This window comes from Castor canadensis, chromosome 6, assembly GCF_047511655.1.
Source record: "Castor canadensis chromosome 6, mCasCan1.hap1v2, whole genome shotgun sequence".
NCBI lineage: Eukaryota > Metazoa > Chordata > Mammalia > Rodentia > Castoridae > Castor > Castor canadensis.
This window is the reverse complement of record NC_133391.1, coordinates 68,832,200-68,851,441: the sequence shown is the minus strand read 5'-3', so window position 1 is coordinate 68,851,441 and position 19,242 is coordinate 68,832,200. Positions and strand designations below refer to the sequence as shown.

The 19,242-nt window shown below is 42.4% G+C and overlaps 1 pseudogene; it reads right to left on the bottom strand.

The window, feature by feature from the left end:
• Window positions 1–968: 968 nt before the first annotated feature.
• LOC109696926 (interferon-inducible GTPase 1-like) lies at window positions 969–5,392 on the bottom strand (annotated as a pseudogene).
• Window positions 5,393–19,242: the final 13,850 nt, after the last annotated feature.

The window sequence follows — 19,242 nt, the reverse complement described above, 5'->3', positions numbered from 1 at the left end:
TATATTGTCTTCTACATGAAATTGTAAAACCAAGAGGAGTCTTTTTTCTTTTTCCCATTTAATCCATTGTTAGGAGAGATTTAATTTTTATGAACAGGTCATTTCCTAGTATCTGTGGTAACCATCCCAGTATCATGACAACAATAAAAATATACATTTTTATAAGGAAAATTGTCCTCTCTTTGTCCTAACCATCCCAAAATCCATCAGATCACATCTACTGAAAAGGCAGAATAAGGAGTGCTTGACAAAGGACATTACATTCCCTACTGCTTCTACCTTCTTCCTCCAACTCTTACTCATATCTTTATTAATCACCAGTGCTCTCAGAGAACTCACAAATTCCTGAAATGTGAGAAAGCTTAAATAATGCATCTTATCTTTCTATAATCTGTTTCTCCTTTTATCCTCCTGTAATACTTTCTTCCCTGAAAAGAAACACAATACTTTTGCATATTGAACTTTTAGTACAAGTAAACCTATAATATGGTCATTAATATGACTTATAGATGAGATACCAATGTTACTTTGTATTTTGTCACAGAGCTAAGCAATTGTTGTCTTTGAATACAGATTGAGCAAATCTGACTTAAAAATCTGAAATGCAAAATACTCCAAAATCTAAAATTTTCTGCATTGACATGTGTCACAGTGGAAAATTCCACAACTAGCCTCATGTGGTTGGACACAGACAAAATGCAGGTGTGTGGGGAGCGGGTTATGAGAAGCCTATGAGAACTTGACGTAAGTACAGCTGTGCCAAATAATTGGCAGGCTGAGTTTGGCACAGCCCCAGGTGCAGAGGAAGGCAAATGCAGCACAGCTGATTTTCTAAAACGTTAAGTTCAGAGAAATATGATTGCAGGTTTGTCTTGTTACAATGTCATGCTCTTCCCTGAGAACTGTTGCTCCAACTCTTTGTTTACCACTGTATATAAAAGACTCACTGAAGGAGGACAGGGGATGGATTAATCGATTGGTTTGGCTGCTAGCTGCTTGTAAGCCTGCTGCAGATGACACTGCTGCTGCTGCTGCAAGTGTGTCTGCAAGTCTGGGGACCACAACTTTAAGAGAGGACATGGGACAGTGCAAGTCTGAGAACCGAGAGAGATTAAAGAAAACAAGGGGCAAAGCATGTCAAAGGAAAGAGACTTTAAAGAATAGAAAAGAAGAAAGACTTTAGAAGTAAGGTTTTAAAGAATAGAGAAAAGAAGTGAAGTAAAAGAAGAGTTAATAGAGAAAAGAAGTAACAAGGCTGTTCTGTGTCTCCATCGAAGTGCCTAGCACACCTGATCTCAACTTTCTTCATGTCTGTCTTTTATTCTTTGTCCTTTCCACATCTCCAGTCACCCCCAGTTAGGTTGGTAGGAACAGAGCTCAAAAAGCTCACGAGCCAGGTGCACTAGAAATATTGCATAAAATACCTTCAACATATGTGTGTAAGGTTTATATGAAACATAAGTGAATTCTATGTATAGACTTGGGTCTCACACCTAGGATATCTCATGTATAATGCAAACATTCCAAACTCTGAAAAAATCTGTAATCTGAAATACTTCTTGCTATAGCTTGGATGCTGAATGTTCTTGAAGGGTCATGTGTTAAATGCTTGGTGCCCAGGATGACACTTTTGGGATGTGATAGAATCTTTAGAAAGTGGAATCTAGGGGGAGGTATGTAGGTACATCACTGGGGCTGTGCTCTTGAAGATTGTGGGACTCTGTCTTTTCTTCTTTTACTTTTGCTTCCTTGCCTTGAAGTGAGCAATTTGATTGGCCATGTGGTACCACTATTGCCATGTAGCCATCTACCATCCAGCAGTTGCTTTTAGGTCTCTAGTGGGGAGATCTAAAAGCAAGGGGTCTGTCTGTCCAATCATGTAATGTAATGGAACCTCTTATTCCATGAGTCAAAATAATTATTTTCTTTTATAAGTTTATTTTTCCAGGTATTTAGTTATAGTGACGGAAAGCTGACTAACACATGGCTTATCCTAAGTATTTGGATAAGGAATGCTCAGCTTGTATTTAAAGTTATGTTTGGTGTTGGTAGAGGAGGGGTTCTTCATTGGTTTAATAAAAGAGCAACTGAACCACATAAATCACTTACATAATCCACTTGTCATGAACCACCTGCTTATTTCCCAAAATTATTATATTAATATCATATTAAGAGGTGAAAATTTTGGACGCTAATTTGGGATTTTTGAAGATAATTAGGGTTATATTAGGTCATGGGAGTGTGACACAAATGAAGGAATTGATGCCCTTTGTGATAGTTAATCATGACTATCAACTTGATTGTATTGAGAAATGCCTAGGAGATTAGTAAAACACACCACTGGGTGTGTCCTTGACAGTATTTCCAGGGACAATTAGATTATGAGGTTTGTCATCAAATGAATAGTTTTATCCATTGGTGCATTCAAATTTTGAGTAAACTATTGAGAGGTGGTGGATCTGTGGAAGGGGAGGCCTGGTTGGAAGTCACTGAGGGGGTGTCCTAGGAGGTTAGATCTGGCTCAAGCCTCTTCCAGCTGCTACTCCACTCTGCTACCTATCTGCCACAATGTGGGCTGTTCTGCCATGCCTTCCCTTCCATACAAGACTGAAATCATAAGTGAAAAAAAATCCTTTCTCTTTAAATTGTTTCTGTCAGGTATTTGGTCACAATGACAACAAAACAAAGCAAAACAAAACAAAACAAAAGCTAATATACCCTTATAGAAACAAGAGGAGACAAAGGAAATCTCTCTGCCTGCATGCTCCCAGGAAGGCCATGTGAGGATATGCCCATAAAGAATGCTTTCCTTGAGACATCAGCTGCAGGCACCTGGATCTCATACTTCCAGTGTCCAGAACTGTGAGAAATTAATTTCTGTTTTTTACCCACCTAGTCTCTATATGGTAGCATAAATAGCATAAGATACCACCACTCACCAATGAATCATTTCCCCCTTCCTCTGCATTTCAGAAAGACTGAATGATTTAGTCTTTCTCACCCAAGTACTAATTGTACTTTATTTTGAGGAAAATAACATGATAGACCAGGGAATAGGCAAGAGAGTTCAGCAAATAAAAGGAAAACTAACAGCAATAAATATTAAATTATCATGAGTGCATTGAGAATGTCAAATACCAACAGGAAATAACTGTTTCATCAAGAATTTATTAAGCACATATTGGAATCAGATACAGATTAGAGCATTTTTCATTATCATGACAATCAAAGACAAGTAACGCTTATAAGTGACAGTGATCTCATAGGGTTCCCGCTGCTCCCAGAACAGAATTATAGATTTTTTTAAAGCAAATTTCTCAAGAGTTTCTCTGACTAAATAGGATTCTTAGGAATTGACTAATCTTTTTCAAAGCTGTTGTGATTTCCATGGTTTTTTTTTTCCCTTGGTTTTGTCATCTCCCTATTGAGGGTGGCCATAAGCCCTGACAGTACTCTCTAAGATAGCCTGACTGGAGGAGGAGGGAGCAAAGTTCAGGTGTGTGTGTGTGTGTGTGTGTGTGTGTGTGTGTGTGTGTGTGTTGACACACAGTGAGAACTTGAATGCAGGAAATAGAAGACATTGGTTAAACATAGGTTCTACAAAGGACAGTGATAAGAAGCATAAAGGTGGTAGGGAGATTGAACATATGCATGAGTGTTTGTGTTGGGGGGGAGAGAGAAAAAGAGACAGAAAGAGAGAAAGAGAGAGGGAGGGAGAGTGAGAGGAGAGAGAGAAAGAGGGAAAGAAAGAAAAAGAAAAAGAAAGAGAGTGCGAGTGAGCTATTACACTGTAATTAAGGTCCATAGGGCTTATCCCTTGGGCTTTTGCACATGGCTATGGATTGACTACTTTAAGAAAAATATGTAGCTGGGTGCTGTAGGTGACACCTGTAATCCTAGCTATTCAGGAGGCAGAGACCAGGATGATCATGGTTCAAAGACCCTATCTCAAAAACACCCAACACAAAACAGTGCTGGAGGAGTGGCTCCAGTGGTAGAGCACCTGCATAGCAAGTATCACCCCTGATTTCAAACCCCAGTTCCACCAAAAATCCCAAAAAAGTAAAAACCAAAAAAGAAGTGTGAGAAAGGAAATTTATCCACATGATTCTGTTGTTGACCATGAGGTATTGTCATTGTCACCAACTGCGGGTTGGGTTTGAGATGGATTCTTGAACATGCCTCTTTAAGGAGAACTTTAGCATCATCGGTCACTGTCAAGGAAATAAAGTTGCAAGTAAACGTTTTTTTGTAAAGTAAACACCTGTAGCAAGGATGCCACCATTAGCTGAAGCAAATATCTCCAAATATCTCAAAAGTATTTCCCCCATGGTTTCTTCATTCTTAGTTTTCAACAAAATTGGAGATTTAATAATTTCCTTGAGTTGTTCCACAGGCACTTGCAAGTCCTTAGCAAAAACTTCCAGGGATACATCATCCACTCCAAAGAAAGTTCGATAGTGGTTTAAATTCGCCTCCAGCTTCTCCAAATCGTTGTCCTTGATGATGCCTACTGTAGAAATGGTGACCAATGTCCCAGCCTTCAAGGCTTCTAGCCAGATAAACTGCCTCAGAGACTCCCTCTTCCTGTCAATGGCTGCCTCAGTAACATTAGGCAAGGAAAGAGTAAAATTGTGGCACTTTTGAGCAGGAAGATCGTTTATTAGGGTGTCCATTAGGATTGGGAAATCATACTCAGATGAATTATTGTTAGAGATCAAGAAGATTTGTGGCTCGTCAAGTTTATCCTCCTTAAGATAATTCACACAGTGGTTTCAGATCTGCTGCAGGACTTTTTCTCTATAATAGGTAGATGGTTTGCAGTGCTTTTCATAGTGTAATTCAAGGTCCACTTTGCTTCTCACAAAGTAGAAATTCTTCTTCATATTTCTGATTGCTTTGGCAAGGTTTACATCATCTTTTATGTGCATAAAAGAAATAATAATGAAGAAGTCAAACTTACTGAACTTTACTTTCTCCAGATAATCTTTTGGCTGGAAATTCATGGTTCCAGTGCCAGGCAGGTCCCATATGATCACATTGGGAATGTTTCTGTGTTTGTATGGTATTCTGTGCATTGTCTCCATTTTCCCAGTGGGAGCCGCGTCTCCCTCTTCATGACCAACCCCTCTCAGGGCATTGATGAAACTGGACTTCCCTGCGCCAGACTCCCCTGTCACAGCAATATTGAGTATAGTGGCATCAAGTTCTTTTAATGCATCATTGATTACAGATGTTTCCTTTTGTCAGGTGTAATTCAATCATATTGATGGTTTTCTGTGAAATGATTTTGCTGTCCATTTTGAAGTTCTTAAAATGTTCAGTAAAACTAGAGGTTAAGTCTTGGTTTTGTTCATCATTGGGTTTATTAGAGAACAGCTGACCCATGACTATGAGCAAATAAATTACCTAAAAGGAAGAAGGGACAGGAAAATTGAGAGATTGCTGTGCCAGAAGATCTTTGTGCTTTGCTCTATCCAATAGTGCTTCTGTCTCAGTTCTGTTTCCCTTAGCCCCTTACACAGATCAGTTTTCACATTTTTCTGTTTTTTCTGTCTTTGTTATAAAGGTGTAAAACTTGATGTTTTGATAAAGGAGCACTTTGTGAAATTATAATCACAATCCAGCTAAGTATCATAGTTATCACCTTTGCATCGTTACCATTTGTGTGTGTGTGAGTGTGTATAAAGAGAATATTTACGATCAATTCATTTAGCAACTTTCAGGAATACAATATAGTATTATTAATTATCAGAATATGCTGTGCATAACTTACACTTTCTATCTTTTGTCCAATATTACCCCATTTCTTCTTCCTGTCAGCCTGAGCAACCACAAACCTATTGTTTGACTAATTTAAATTCCATACATAAGTGAGATCCTGAAGGTTGTTTTTTACTAGTGTACATTAATTATATAGAATAATTGGTTTTAGTTTGACAATTTCATACATGGATATAAGCACCCACTCCTTACTTGGGTCCAAACATTGAAAATATGGAAAAAGCTTGGCCTCCCTGCCTCAATTTTGCATCTGTCTTTGTTTAAGCTATTCACCTTGCAGTCACCTTGGAATCTACAATCCAGGAGGACAGGATTTACCAATAATATATTTACGAAGAAGAATGGAGGCAAATGTCCCAAAGAAAGAGAAATCAGAATTTCCCTAAGACAAGTGATAACTTCTGCAAAACCCTTTCCCAAACAAAGACTGAGATAATGACCAGCCAGCCACACCTGTGAGTGTGAACAAGAAGATTTTCTCAAGCAGACTGTAGGACCTGAGAAATGCTAGTTTAGCCATGAAATGAGTCCAGGGCCAAGACAAAAGGCCCCATGTAGAGATAACTGCCCATTCCCACCTTCCTTTGTCTCCTTCTGTAGACAAACTTTCCAAAGCAGACCTCCCCAGCTGCTCCTATCTGAACAACCCCGGGTCTCTAACCCACCACTGGCCCACCTATTAACAAGTAACACATTCCTTATAACCTGATGCTCTGCACTGCCCTTTAAGAATCCCATGAATTCACAGTTGGGGGCCCAGAATTTTGAGTGCGAGCTCATCTGGGACTGCTGGCGTAAAATAAAATCTAAGTTGTTCACCTCTCTGAGTGTTGGTTGGTTTCTCATCTGACAATATTCCACAACACTTCTGGAGGACCCAGTGAGACACCAACCAGTCTGACCCCTTGAGCCACTGGCGGTCGGCTGGACTGCACCAAGTAGGGAGGGACTTGGGACCAAATGAGATGTTGTGCCACCCGATGGTATTCCGGGTCCTCCTTCACCCCAGAATTCCAACCCTCTGAGTAGTCTTGACCCAACTGGACTCCATGGAGAGGTGGACCAACTAGCCTGGAGTTTTTGTCTGGACTTGGTAAGTCTCTCCTTGCCACTCCCAGGAAAGTCAGCCCTCAGTCAGGTCCCATCCCACTGGGTGGAAGTGGAGTTTGATCAGCTCCTGGGAACCTCCGAGAGGAGTTCTGCAGGTCAGGGACTTCCCCAAAAGGGGTGAAGGAAAACTGTAATAACTTCGGTGTGAATGTGTGTGTGAATGAGTGGCCTGATTTGTCCTTGCTTCGGGCTCGAGATTGTGACTCCATGGCTGAAAAGCTAGAGTCTGAGTGGATTGGTCCTGTGGTTCTGTGGCGATCCTCTTAAGGCTTAGGGTAGTTTTGGGGAAACCCGATGTAGAGTCACGAGGCTGACCTCGCCATTGATGCTAAGAGGCACCCAAGTGCCTTCGGGATGCAGCCAGGCAGACATTTGATTGGTCTCTTCTCTTGAAGGGGCACCCACCCTTGTTTGTCTTTGCACACTGACACCGGGGGAAATACATAGGGTGGATATAGGGGGCACCTCTAAGTGCCATGGTGGAAGTTTCTCAAAGCCCATGGTCCTAGAGTGTATTTTTAAACATTTTAAGAAGGGATTTTCAGGAGATTATGGGATCAGAATGTTTCCCAGAAGGCTGTGCATGCTGTGTGAGTTAGAATGGCCCACTTTTGGAGTGAGATGGCCCCACGAAGGTACCCTAGATCTGCCCACTGTCAGGGCTATTTATTAGATCATAATAGGAACCCCTGGACATCCTGGCCACTTCCTCTGTATTGACTCCTGGTTTCAGGTAGCTCAGACCATGCACCCTTGGGTCTGATTCTGCACAAACAAAAAGAGAAAGAGCAGAGTTTTGGTGGCCCAGGAATGAAGCCTAAAGACCAGAAGCTGACTAAGCCTGCTCTGCAAGGTGATCCAGAAGATGAACTCCCTGTGCCCCTACCATACATTCCCAGTGTGCCCCCACCATCACAGCAGCCAGTGCCACCTTTCCCAGATAGCCAGCCACCTTCAGTGAGTCCTCCTCGGTATGGTCAGCAGCCTCCTAGTCCCTGTGTATTCCCACACTCACCCCTGGCTTGGAATCTGAGTCCCCAGTGCCTGAGTTGTCGCCTTCACTCAACCCAGGCACCAGTCAGTCCCTCAGGACAAGGCCCTGTAAATTCTGCTCCATGAGATGCAAGGGCCCCAGCAGATTGGTGCTGATGGCACGGTTCAGCCCAAACACTCCATCCTCTATTACCAGCCTTTGAGTACAACTGACCTCTTAAATTGGAGGAACCACACATCGCTGTATTCAGAAAAACCCCAGTGCACAGTCGACCTCCTAGAATCCATATTTCATCAACCCATTTGGGATAACTGCTGGCAGATCCTCCTGACATTTTTCAACACAGAAAGTGATGGCAAATTCTGACAGAAGCTTGCCACTTGCTCCAAGGGGAGACACCAGCAGGAACCCTAGATGCAGAAGCTTGGGCAAGAGACATGGCCTCTGTTGCTTGGCCTACCTGGGACTTCAATACAGCAGAAGGATGAGGTGTCCTCACTCAATATTGCACTGCCCTCCTACACTGGCTCAGGGCTGAAGCTAAGCAACTTGCCAATATGTCCAAAACTTCAGCAGTTATTCAGAAGCCAGAGGAAACACTAACTGATTTTTAAAAAATTTTTATTTTTTTATTATTCATATGTGCATACAATGCTTGGGTCATTTCTCTCCCCTGCCCCAACCCTCTCCCTTACCACCCACTCTGCCCCTTCCCTCTCCCCCCAACCCCCTTGCTACCTAGCAGAAACTATTTTGCCCTTATCTCTAATTTTGTTGAAGAGAGAGTATAAGCAATAATAGGAAGGAACAAGTGTTTTTGCTGGTTGAGATAAGGAGAGCTATACAGGGAGTTGACTCACATTAATTTCCTGTGCATGTGTGTTACCTTCTAGGTTAATTCTTTTTGATCTAACCTTTTCTCTAGTTCCAGGTCCCCTTCTCCTATTGGCCTCAGTTGCTTTTAAGGTATCTGCTTTAGTTTTCTGCGTTGAGGGTAACAAATGCTAGCTAATTTTTTAGGTGTCTTACCTATCCTCATATCTCCCTTGTGTGCACTCGCTTTTATCTTGTGATCAAAGTTCAATCCCCTTGTTGTGTTTGCCTTGATCTAATGTCCACATATGAGGGAGAACATACAATTTTTGGTCTTTTGGGCCAGGCTAACCTCACTCAGAATGATGTTCTCCAATTCCATCCATTTACCAGCGAATGATAACATTTTGTTCTTCTTCATGGCTGCATAAAATTCCATTGTGTATAGATACCACATTTTCTTGATCCATTCATCAGTAGTGGGGCATCTTGGCTGTTTCCATAACCTGGCTATTGTGAATAGTGCCTCAATAAACATGGGTGTGCAGATGCCTCTGCAGTAACCTGTATCACATTCTTTTGGGTATATCCCCAGGATTGGTATTGCTGGATCAAATGGTAGATCAATGTACACCAACTGATTTTTATGAGCGACTCTGTGAGGTCTTTTGGGTGTACATCCCCTTCAATCTGGAAGGCCAGAAAACCAGTGAATGGTCAATATCGTGTCTGTGGCTCAGTCATATACCGACATTTGCCAGAAACTTCAGAAACTTGAAGGCTTTGCTGGAATGAATACCACCCAGCAGTTTGAAGTGGTAAATAAAGTCTTTGTAACCCGGGAACATGAGGAAAAACAAGAAGCCATTAAAGAGTGAAAGTCAAGGTTTCTTTATTGAGTGCAGTACTGGGGAAGCCAGACCCAACCACGCAGTCAGCCCCGCCATGGAAGGGCAGATCCAGTGTAAGAACCCCACTCCGATGAAACCAATATGCCTATTGCAAGGAGATTAGCCTCTGGAAGAATGAATGCCCCCGCTGCAAGGGACCAGCATCGGAGCCTAACATAATTACTCCAGGAAAGAAGACAGGATGGCAACCCCAGCCAGAGGACCAGGACCTCATTGGCCTAGCATGAATTGAGTCAGACTAGGGAAGACTGGGCTCCATACTGCTAGGCCCCTATGAGCCCATGGTCGAAATGAAAGTGGGGGGATCAACCAATAATCTTCATGGTGAACTCAGGCACTGAGCATTACCTGATCACTAAACCTGTGGCCCCAGTCACTGAGCCACAATGATTGTGGCCACAATCATTCAAGCCACCAGCACCCAAACTGCCCAGCTGTTCTGACCCTGGACGTGCCAACTAAGAGGGCACAAGGTGACTCACAAATTCCTGTATTTACCAAAATGCCCAATTCCTCTGCTGGGAAGAGACTTACTAACCAAGCTCAGAGCCCAAATCACCTTCACCCAGGGAGGGCCCAGAAGCCTTATAGTGAGAGGACCAAATGCCCTCTTCATGGCAGTGACTATGTGTACAGAAGACGAACAGCAACTCTACTGCCAGGAAAAAGGGGGCCCTTGTAAAGCCCATCTGCCTTGTGCAGGAGTTTCCTAATGTCTGGAAAAAGGGTCTCTAGGTCTGGCCCGCAACCATGTGCCCATAATGGTAGATCTCAAAACTGGGGCTATCCCTGTCAGACAGAGGCAATATCCAGTACCATAGGAAGCACACCTAGAAATTCAGACCAACCTACAGTGTACGAAGGACGCAGGGATATTGATTGAATGACAATCACCATGGAACACCCCACTGTTACCCATCAAGAAGCCAGGAGGAGATGATTTCTGGCCTGTCCAGGACCTGTGGGCAATCAACAATGCCATTATCACAGTGCACCCAGTAGTTCCTAATCCCTACACTCTCCTGAGCCTTCTACCACTGCAAGCAAGCTGGTTTACCTGACTGGACATAAAGGACATTTTCTTCTGCCTCTGCCTGGCACCTGTTAACCAGCCTCTGTTTGCCTTTGAATGGGAAGACCCCCATACTAGAAGAAAAGCACAAATGGCCTGGAGCAGACTGCCTCAGGGATTCAAAGACTCACCCATCTTGTGTGGGGGAAGCCCTAGTGGTGGATTTGTCAACTTTCCTGGAAGAAATCCAAGCTATACTTTACTCCAATACATGGATGATCTGCTCCTGGCAAGCCAAGACTGGGAGAAATGCTGGGAGGGGACAAAGGCATTGCTAGTCCGACTCTCTGAGGTAGGATACAAAGTTTCCTGGAAAAAGGGCCAAGTTTGCCAGCAAGAGGTCTAAAACCTCAGACTCATCATCTCAGAAGGACGACATGCCCTGGGTCCAGAGAGGAAACAGGCTACTTGCTCCATCCCTCAGCCAAAGGCCAAAAGGGAGGTCCGAGAATTCTCGGGAGTGGCAGGATTCTGTTGCATCTGACTACCTGGATAGTCAAGCCTGGCCAAACCACTGTATAAGGCAACAGCAGGCTCTGCAAAGGACCCTCTGAAAAGGGGACCAGACCAAGAAAAGGTTTTCCAAGAGATAAAGGCTGTTAACCACTGCCTCTGTGCTAGGGCTGCTGTATGTAACATGACCATTCAATCTCTTCATCTGTGAGAAAAATCACACAGCTCTGGGGCTTCTCACCCAAACAGTGGGTCCATGGCAAAGGGAAAGAGGGCGGACATCTAAACAGATTCAAAGTATGCCTTTGCCACCCTGCACATGCAAGGAGCAATATACAAGGAAAGAGTACTGCTGATAGCAGGGGGAAAAGAGATTAAAAACAAAGATGTCCCCCAATTGCTGGAAGGAGTCTGGAAACCATCTCAAGTGGCTGTCATGCACTGAAAGGCCACCAAAGGGGCATGGACTATGTCAGTAGAGGGAACTGCCTGGTTGTCCAGGTGGCAAGGATGGCAGCAGAAGAGCTAAGCTCCCATGAAGTGCCACAGCAAACTGCCAAACTTCTGTTGGCTCTGGAGCTGCCTCCCACCCTGAATTACACCAAGGAGGAAGAACAATGAGCAAAAGATGAAAAAGGAATACAAGAAAAGGGAGGCTGCTGTAGCAGTTCCTCTTGTAAAACAACAGCATGAGCTAATGCACTTGGGGAAAACAGCCCTTGAAAACTATTGGACAGATATTATTTCATTCCCAAGCTCCCCAACCTGTGTGCCCAAGTAAGTGCTAGATGCATTACATGTGCATGAAACAATGTGAGTCAACTGCCTAAGCCAAACCCTGGGGTAAAAACAACAAGCACCATGCCTTTTGAGGACCTGGGAGTGGACTTCACAGAGGTCAAGCCCTGTAGAGGATACTCGTATCTCTTGGTTTTTGTCTGCACTTACTCAGGGTAGGTTGAGGCTTCCCCCCCACCCCACAGAGAAAGCATGAGAGGTAGTAAAGTCCCTCTTAAGAGAAATTATCCCCAGATATAGGCTCCCCCTTTCTGTTGGATCAGATAACAGACCAGCCTTTGTGGCGAAAATAGTCCAGGGCCTGGTTAAAATTTTAAAAATAAAATAGAAGCTCCATACAGTGTACAGGCCTCAGAGTTCAGGGAAAGTAGAGTGCATGAAGTGATCTCTTAAAATTACCTTAGCTAAACTCTGCCAAGAGACACAATCCTGCTGGATAAGCATGGTACCATTGGCTCTGCTCAGGGCACGCTGTACCCCTAGACCCTCAGGCTACTCACCGTCTGAGATTCTCTATGGCAGACGCCCTCCCATAATAAACAGCGTTAGAGGGGACCTCAGGCAAATTGGAAATCTAGACATGTCCGTACATCTCCAGGCCCTAGGAAAAACCTATGCCACATTTCCCGGGAAGTCTTAGAAAGGATTCCAATCCCCATGGGTAACCGAGCCCATCCCCACCAACCCAGGGATATGGTATGGGTAAAAGATTGGAAGAAGGAACCACTCCAACCCAGTTGGATGGGTCCCCATCTATTAATATTAGCAACTCCTACAGCTGTTAAAATTGCAGGTGTCATTCCCTGGATTCATCACTCCCACAGAAAAAAGGCAGCAGCCCTTGCAGGCCCCAACGACTGGCAGGCCACCTGTGACCCAACTAATCCCCTCAAATAGAGGTTCCAGAGGACATCACAACAGTACACCATCGCCTGAGAGAGCTCCAGCCCTGCTCCAACCACCTCCCAGAAGCTGGTTGGTCAAAGCATGGCAGAAGTCTTAGGATTCGTCAGCCAGGACATAAATGTATCCCCTTTGCTGCCATCTGTACCCTATCCTGCTGATTAGCATTGTTGCAATACTGTTCCCACTAGGACTGGCTGTCACTGCTCCCCAGGATTGGAACATAGCCCAGAAATTACTGCTGGCCTCCTGTTATCTCCTCATAGTAGGAAGCCTTATTGCTGTTTGGTGCTATCTATAGCCCATACCTCAGTCTCAGGCATGAGGTCTCTGAGGTGTTTTGCCTCCTGACTCTATTACATTTTAAGGTTGTCTCATCTAGAAGCCAGGATGACTGTTCAGTTTGTGTAAAACCTCTCTCCTTCCAGGGAAAGTTACAATATGACTTTACCTATTACCAATACCTGGCACCCACATACAAAACATCAATTTCTGAATGTACCAGAGGAGGAACATATAAGGGAAAACTGACAGGCCTGACAGGGTCCTGCAAGATCAAAGGCACTACAGGGCAGGCAGTTTACTAGCAGAAATGCGGGGACCCCTTAAAGGCATGGAATGATGAAATGATAGAGGGAAGAAATAAACCTCATTATGTCTGGGCACCTTACCTGTCCACCCTGTCCCCATATCAATTTACAAAGGGAAAAGCTGAAAATATAGAGAGGTCATCCAGAGGTGATTACCTAGGCATCTACGAGTCTATAAAAGACATTGATCTGCGCCACCATGACCCCCATTAAGTCTTCCTTCTGGGACAGGGAACTTTACCTTGGAACCCCAACTGTACAACCTGTTAAATGCAAGTCACCACCTCCTTAATCTTAGGAACCCACTGTTGGCAGGTGATGGTTGGCTCTGCCTGTCCTCAGATCCCCTCCATTATGTAGCGACCCCAGTGAGCCTCCTCAAACACAGTGTGCATGATACTACTCCCAACTCCACAAGAACAAAACCCAAAGTAAGCAATATACAGCTATATAGAGGGCCCCTAATTGCATCTACAACTCAAGAGGATACATTCCAGTGGGGTAACTGGCTGCTAGCCAATGTGCCCAAATCCAACTCTTCAGCTACTACCATTAGATATACAGTTGACAGACTATGGTGCAACAGCCCAGGAACCTTCTTTGTATGTGGGACCCTTGCTTGTCAGTAGTTGCCAGCTAACTGGAAGGGCATTTGCATATTAGCACTCCTCACTCCCCAGAAAAACATAGTGCCTAACAATCAGACCCTCTTGTACCTTTGGTGGCCCACACATGGTCAAAGAGAGCTATCCAATTCATACCTTTATTAATTAGATTAGGAATAATGGCTGGAATAGGACCAGGCATAGGAGGAATTGCTTCATCAAGCCTCCTACTATAATCAATTATCTGTGGACCTAACAAACAACATAAAATGAGTGGTTAGATCCATAGTGACCATACAGGACCAGCTGGACTCCCTAGCATCAGTGGTCCTCCAAAATTGGAGAGGGTTGTATTTACTCAGTGCCGAAAAGGGGGGGCTCTGTCTTTTCCTAAATGAAGAGCCATTCAGCAACTACAGGACTGGGTCACATGTAGGAGACAGGAATTAGCTATGGAGCAGAATCTAGAATCGGGCCTCATGGCTACTCCCCTTGTCTGGTGTGTCTTTAGGAGATAGGAATCAGGCCTTCTTGAGACTTTTTGTGTGAGGATGAGACTGCCTGTATTTACAAATTGCTATCAAGTGAGTGTCTCTTCTCACAAGTATTTGAATCACTGCTTTGCATACATTAGCGTGGACTGGGAGGTATTGGTAGTTTCTATCACTGGAGGAATGATAAATGAAGTAGAGTGGATGCCTCCAAAGGGTACAAATGTACAAATGTACAAGTAGGAAGGGATATGAAAAAAAAATTCAAGAGACAATTTTGTTAGGCACTATTCTCAAATTACCTTCAACCATCCCTGGCTTCTTCCCTATTCATTTTTGCCATTCTCAATCCCTCAGTGCTGGCAGACCTGCATCTTGCTTCTGAGCAACAGAATATAGCAAATACTGGGTGTTCCTTCCTTGATTCTGTTGAGAGATTGTGCTTTCATCTTACTAACTGACTCTCTTTCTAGCTGACTTTGAAGAAGTAAACTAACATTTGGCAGATAACCCATGGTAAGGATTGAGAGCAGCCTCCATCCAATAGGTAAGAAGGAGCTAAAATTCTCATTCAGATAGTCCTTGAGTACCTAAATCATGCCGCCATCACGTAAATAAGCTTAGAAGCAGGTGCTTCCCTCCAGATGAGACCCCAGCCCTCTTCTACACTGTGCTTTCAGTCCTGTGAAAAAAAGGTGAAAGGGAGCATCCAGAGAAACCATGTCTATATTCATGGCTCTCAGAAACTGAGATAAGAAGTGTATGTTGTTTTAATTATTTAAACAATTAAAAGCATTTAAATTAAAGTTTAATTTGTTGAACAGAAAGAGATAACTAATGTGCGATGAATATATCCTAAAAATATATAGAGAAAGTTGAACTAAAGTAGGGTCTGTGATCCAAACCCGTTGTATCAATTAAATCACAGAAACACAGGTTGATCCTGTGTGTGTTGCAAACATATGTATACATACAGGAAAACATGTTAAAAGCTTTGGAATAGTTAAGTATGGGTACTGATATAGAATGAGAGTAGAATATAGGTATAAAAGAGGTAATAGAATGAAGAAAGAAGAGACATTCTTGCTAGAACTACAAAAGATTGCAGTTCATACAAGAAGTGATGGAATTTATTCCACGTCTATAGCTGAAGATTCAAAATGAGCAAAAGATGAAAAAGTCTCAGTGATATTATTTTATGAATAACTGTGACATGATTTACTTCACAAATATAAGAGAAAGTTATTTTTTAATTGGATATAAAAGTTGTATAGGTGGAATGCATTCTGATATTTACATATGTGCTTACAATATATTTAATTAGAGTCATCTTCTCTATCACTCTTCCTCATCCCCTTTACACCACTTCTGAGCCATTTCAACAAATTTCATTGTTCTATTTTCATACAAAATATATCCACCATATTTACCCTCCTTCAGTCTCTCTGTTTACCCTCTCCTCTCCCACTGGTACCCATATGAGAAGTGTATTACCGTTTCTACTTTACAATTAAAAAATAAATGAAAATGAAGAAAACTCAGAGCTAGTTAAACAGAGCGGCATGCAGAGTGTACCTATTTCCAATCTAACTCCCCCTAGTGTTAGGAAAGGTACTAAATGGGTTGGAAATGGGTGAAAATTATGACTAGAAAGAAACAGGATGGAGACACAACAAAGTTCATCTATTCAGTAGTAATATTTCATAACATAATTCTGATATATGACTTTTCAACCATTCTAGGGGAGGCACTAGAGGCAGGCTAAAACAATTGGATAAGTTTTATCCAAATAATAATATCTAAAACATTTGTTGTAGACTACCTGAACTTAAGTGACTAGCTACAACAATCCATAAGTCTATCCTGTCTCCCTTCCACCAACTTCTTAGCTTTCAAGTAGAGGATCCTGGATCCTCAGTCCACACTCTTAAATGTCTTGGTACCAAGACATTCCTCAGGGAAAAGAGAATTTTTAGGCCAGAAATCAGCTCTCAATGCTCTTCCTGTATTACCAGGAAATTCTGTGAGCTCGTTGTTGCTCAAGGCACAGGAATTGTCCTCCACTGGACTCCAGTCTCTTTACTTGAAGTCCACCTCTGCCTCACTTTTGAAAGCAGATTCAAGGCACCTGGATAGGACTTATACACTCACCTGATTTCTGTCCCACCCCTCAGTGTGCTGTTGACCAATCACGGAGGAGTGTGGATCCAATGACATTCCAGAATCTATTGCATTTTCACAAACAGGAAAGTGAAACCAAATGAGCACTTTTTTTTCCTTTCCTGTAAATCAGTCAGTTCTAAGAAGAGAAAGTTGAACTATCCTTTTCAATAAATAGGGTGTCTTATTTATTATCTTGTGACTTGGCAAGTTAGGGAACACTGAGAAGGAATGTTGTAACAGGTTAGAACATCTTCTATGACACCAAAAGGTCTTTTTATCCTAACTCCTGACTTTACAACACATCCTGAACAAAGATTCAGTTATGACAATTCCTGGGTCCTGTGAAAATGCCAATTTGTCTCACCCTAGATATTCCCCACTTTCAGCTTCTATGACTATATTTCCCACAAACTTAGTACTGTTATAAGACAGAGGGAGAGTTACACCACGGGTTTGGAAATTTTGGTGCAGCAATGAAAAGACAGAAAGATTGAAAAGTCAGCATGGATGGTCCCACATAGCTGTGTAGGACTGTGTACATGCAAAACCCTCACTCCCAACAAATGTCCTCAGTACACAGTAGCTCTAGGATTGAATGGAACTTACTCACATTTTAGTCAAAACAATTGAGACCCTAGCTAGCAGACTTCTCTGACCACCTTCTAAATTATTGTTATCAGTCAATAGTTAACTGAAGATGGCCATAAGTTAAACTATGCATGGTGATGGTGGTCCAGAGGGAAATAAACCCCTCATGCCAACCTATTTTCATTGACCTTGAAATTTCATGAGGAAGGACACACACACACACACACACACACACACACACACACACACACACACACGTCATTGATCACAACTATTGCATGATTCCAACTACATCTCACGGATGCTTTGCTGGCATCCTTGTATAACCAGGTGATAAGACTGTAGAGATCATCTAAAGCAGATAAAAATACCTGCTGTGGCCAGATTTTCACTTGTCTTAGCCACTGATCATTTCAACATTGTGGTTCAGGTTGTTTGTTTTGACTCAGGGTTGTGTCAGGCCCTGCAGTTCTGTCTGCATCCAGCACTTGGAGAAAACAGAGGGCCCATGACAGTGGTAGGAACTCATTATCTCTCAGTGGTCTCTGTCCAATGTGACAAAGAGAGCTGCATCTACAGGAATTCATGGCATGGCTGGAAAAGTGAAAGTGAAAGCATGTCACTCTGCTGCTTGCTAGTCAGGACAGAAGTATATCAACATGAAATGAAGGGAGAAGTAACAAAATTGAAGGGAGGCTCGGTGGATACTAGATGACAGGGAACTAGCCTCCCTGTTGAGTCTATCCATCTTTATTCTCTTTATGTGGCTCTCCCCACCTGACCTTTAGCCTCTCAACAATACATTCATCACCATTTGCTTTTTCAAAGCTAAATCTTGAATTTACTCAATAGGCTATTATGTTAAATAATAGGTTTTTGTATAAGTATAATCAAACAGAAGTAAAAAGCTATGTTTAGCAAATGACATAAAAATAAATGGATTTTCAACTTTTAAGTCTGATTATGTCTAAAGTCTAGTTGGTAGCAATTAACAATCTACATATTCTTATACTATTTTTAGAAGTTAGTTTCAAATGGCATATTTATTTAGTTATCTTTTTTTCCTTAGCTCTCTTTTGACAAAGGAATTTTCAGCCTGCATAGAAAGTTAATGAAATAACCTCAGCACTTTCATAGCTGGCATTTCTTTATGCTAGATTACAAAATCAATGAAACCATTCAGGAGACAAACAGCCTCCATGCCCCTCCCCTGTCTTCAGAAGCTGTGAGCCATTCTTTTGCTGGATACAGAGATGATCTGATTCTAGGTATAAGTGATTCTAGTGAGTGACTTATAAAAGGCATACAAATGTTGGTATGTTTTCAGCACATTATGGAAATATATTGGGGAAATGTAGTACTCAATGTAAAGAGCATCTATTAATCTATCTACCTATCTATCATCTAAAGCTACATTGACCACCTTCAATTAAGGACATCATGAATTATTCCATTTTCAAACATTGCTGTAACCTCTCATATTTTACACAAGGTAAGATCATAGCACATAGACTTAAGTATCATTGCAAAGACACATATAGATCAATATAGAGATAGAGATAGATAACACTGTTACTACCTCTATATCTATCTATGCATTTTCAGAGAATTATGGCTTCCACACAGAAGAAATTACTTTGTAGTTTCATCAATATTTGTAGCAGACTGTAGACCCCAGACAACACTGAAGATGAACTGAACTGCAAGATTAGTCACCTTTACTCCAGGAGGAGACAGAGTTGAAGCCCAGCTTGTCACTGTCGCCATCACCATGACAGTGAGCAGTAATGCCAAGATTCAGTGGCAGCCCCTAGCACTTACCATGAACAGACAATTTAACAGAGAACAGTGGCCTTAGAGGCCTCCCAGCAATGCTTTGTACTGGCAGGGACAAGGAGGTCATTCCAACAATGGTTTGGGAACACTAAAATTGTTCAATGTTAGAAAAGGATATGGTTTGATCACTG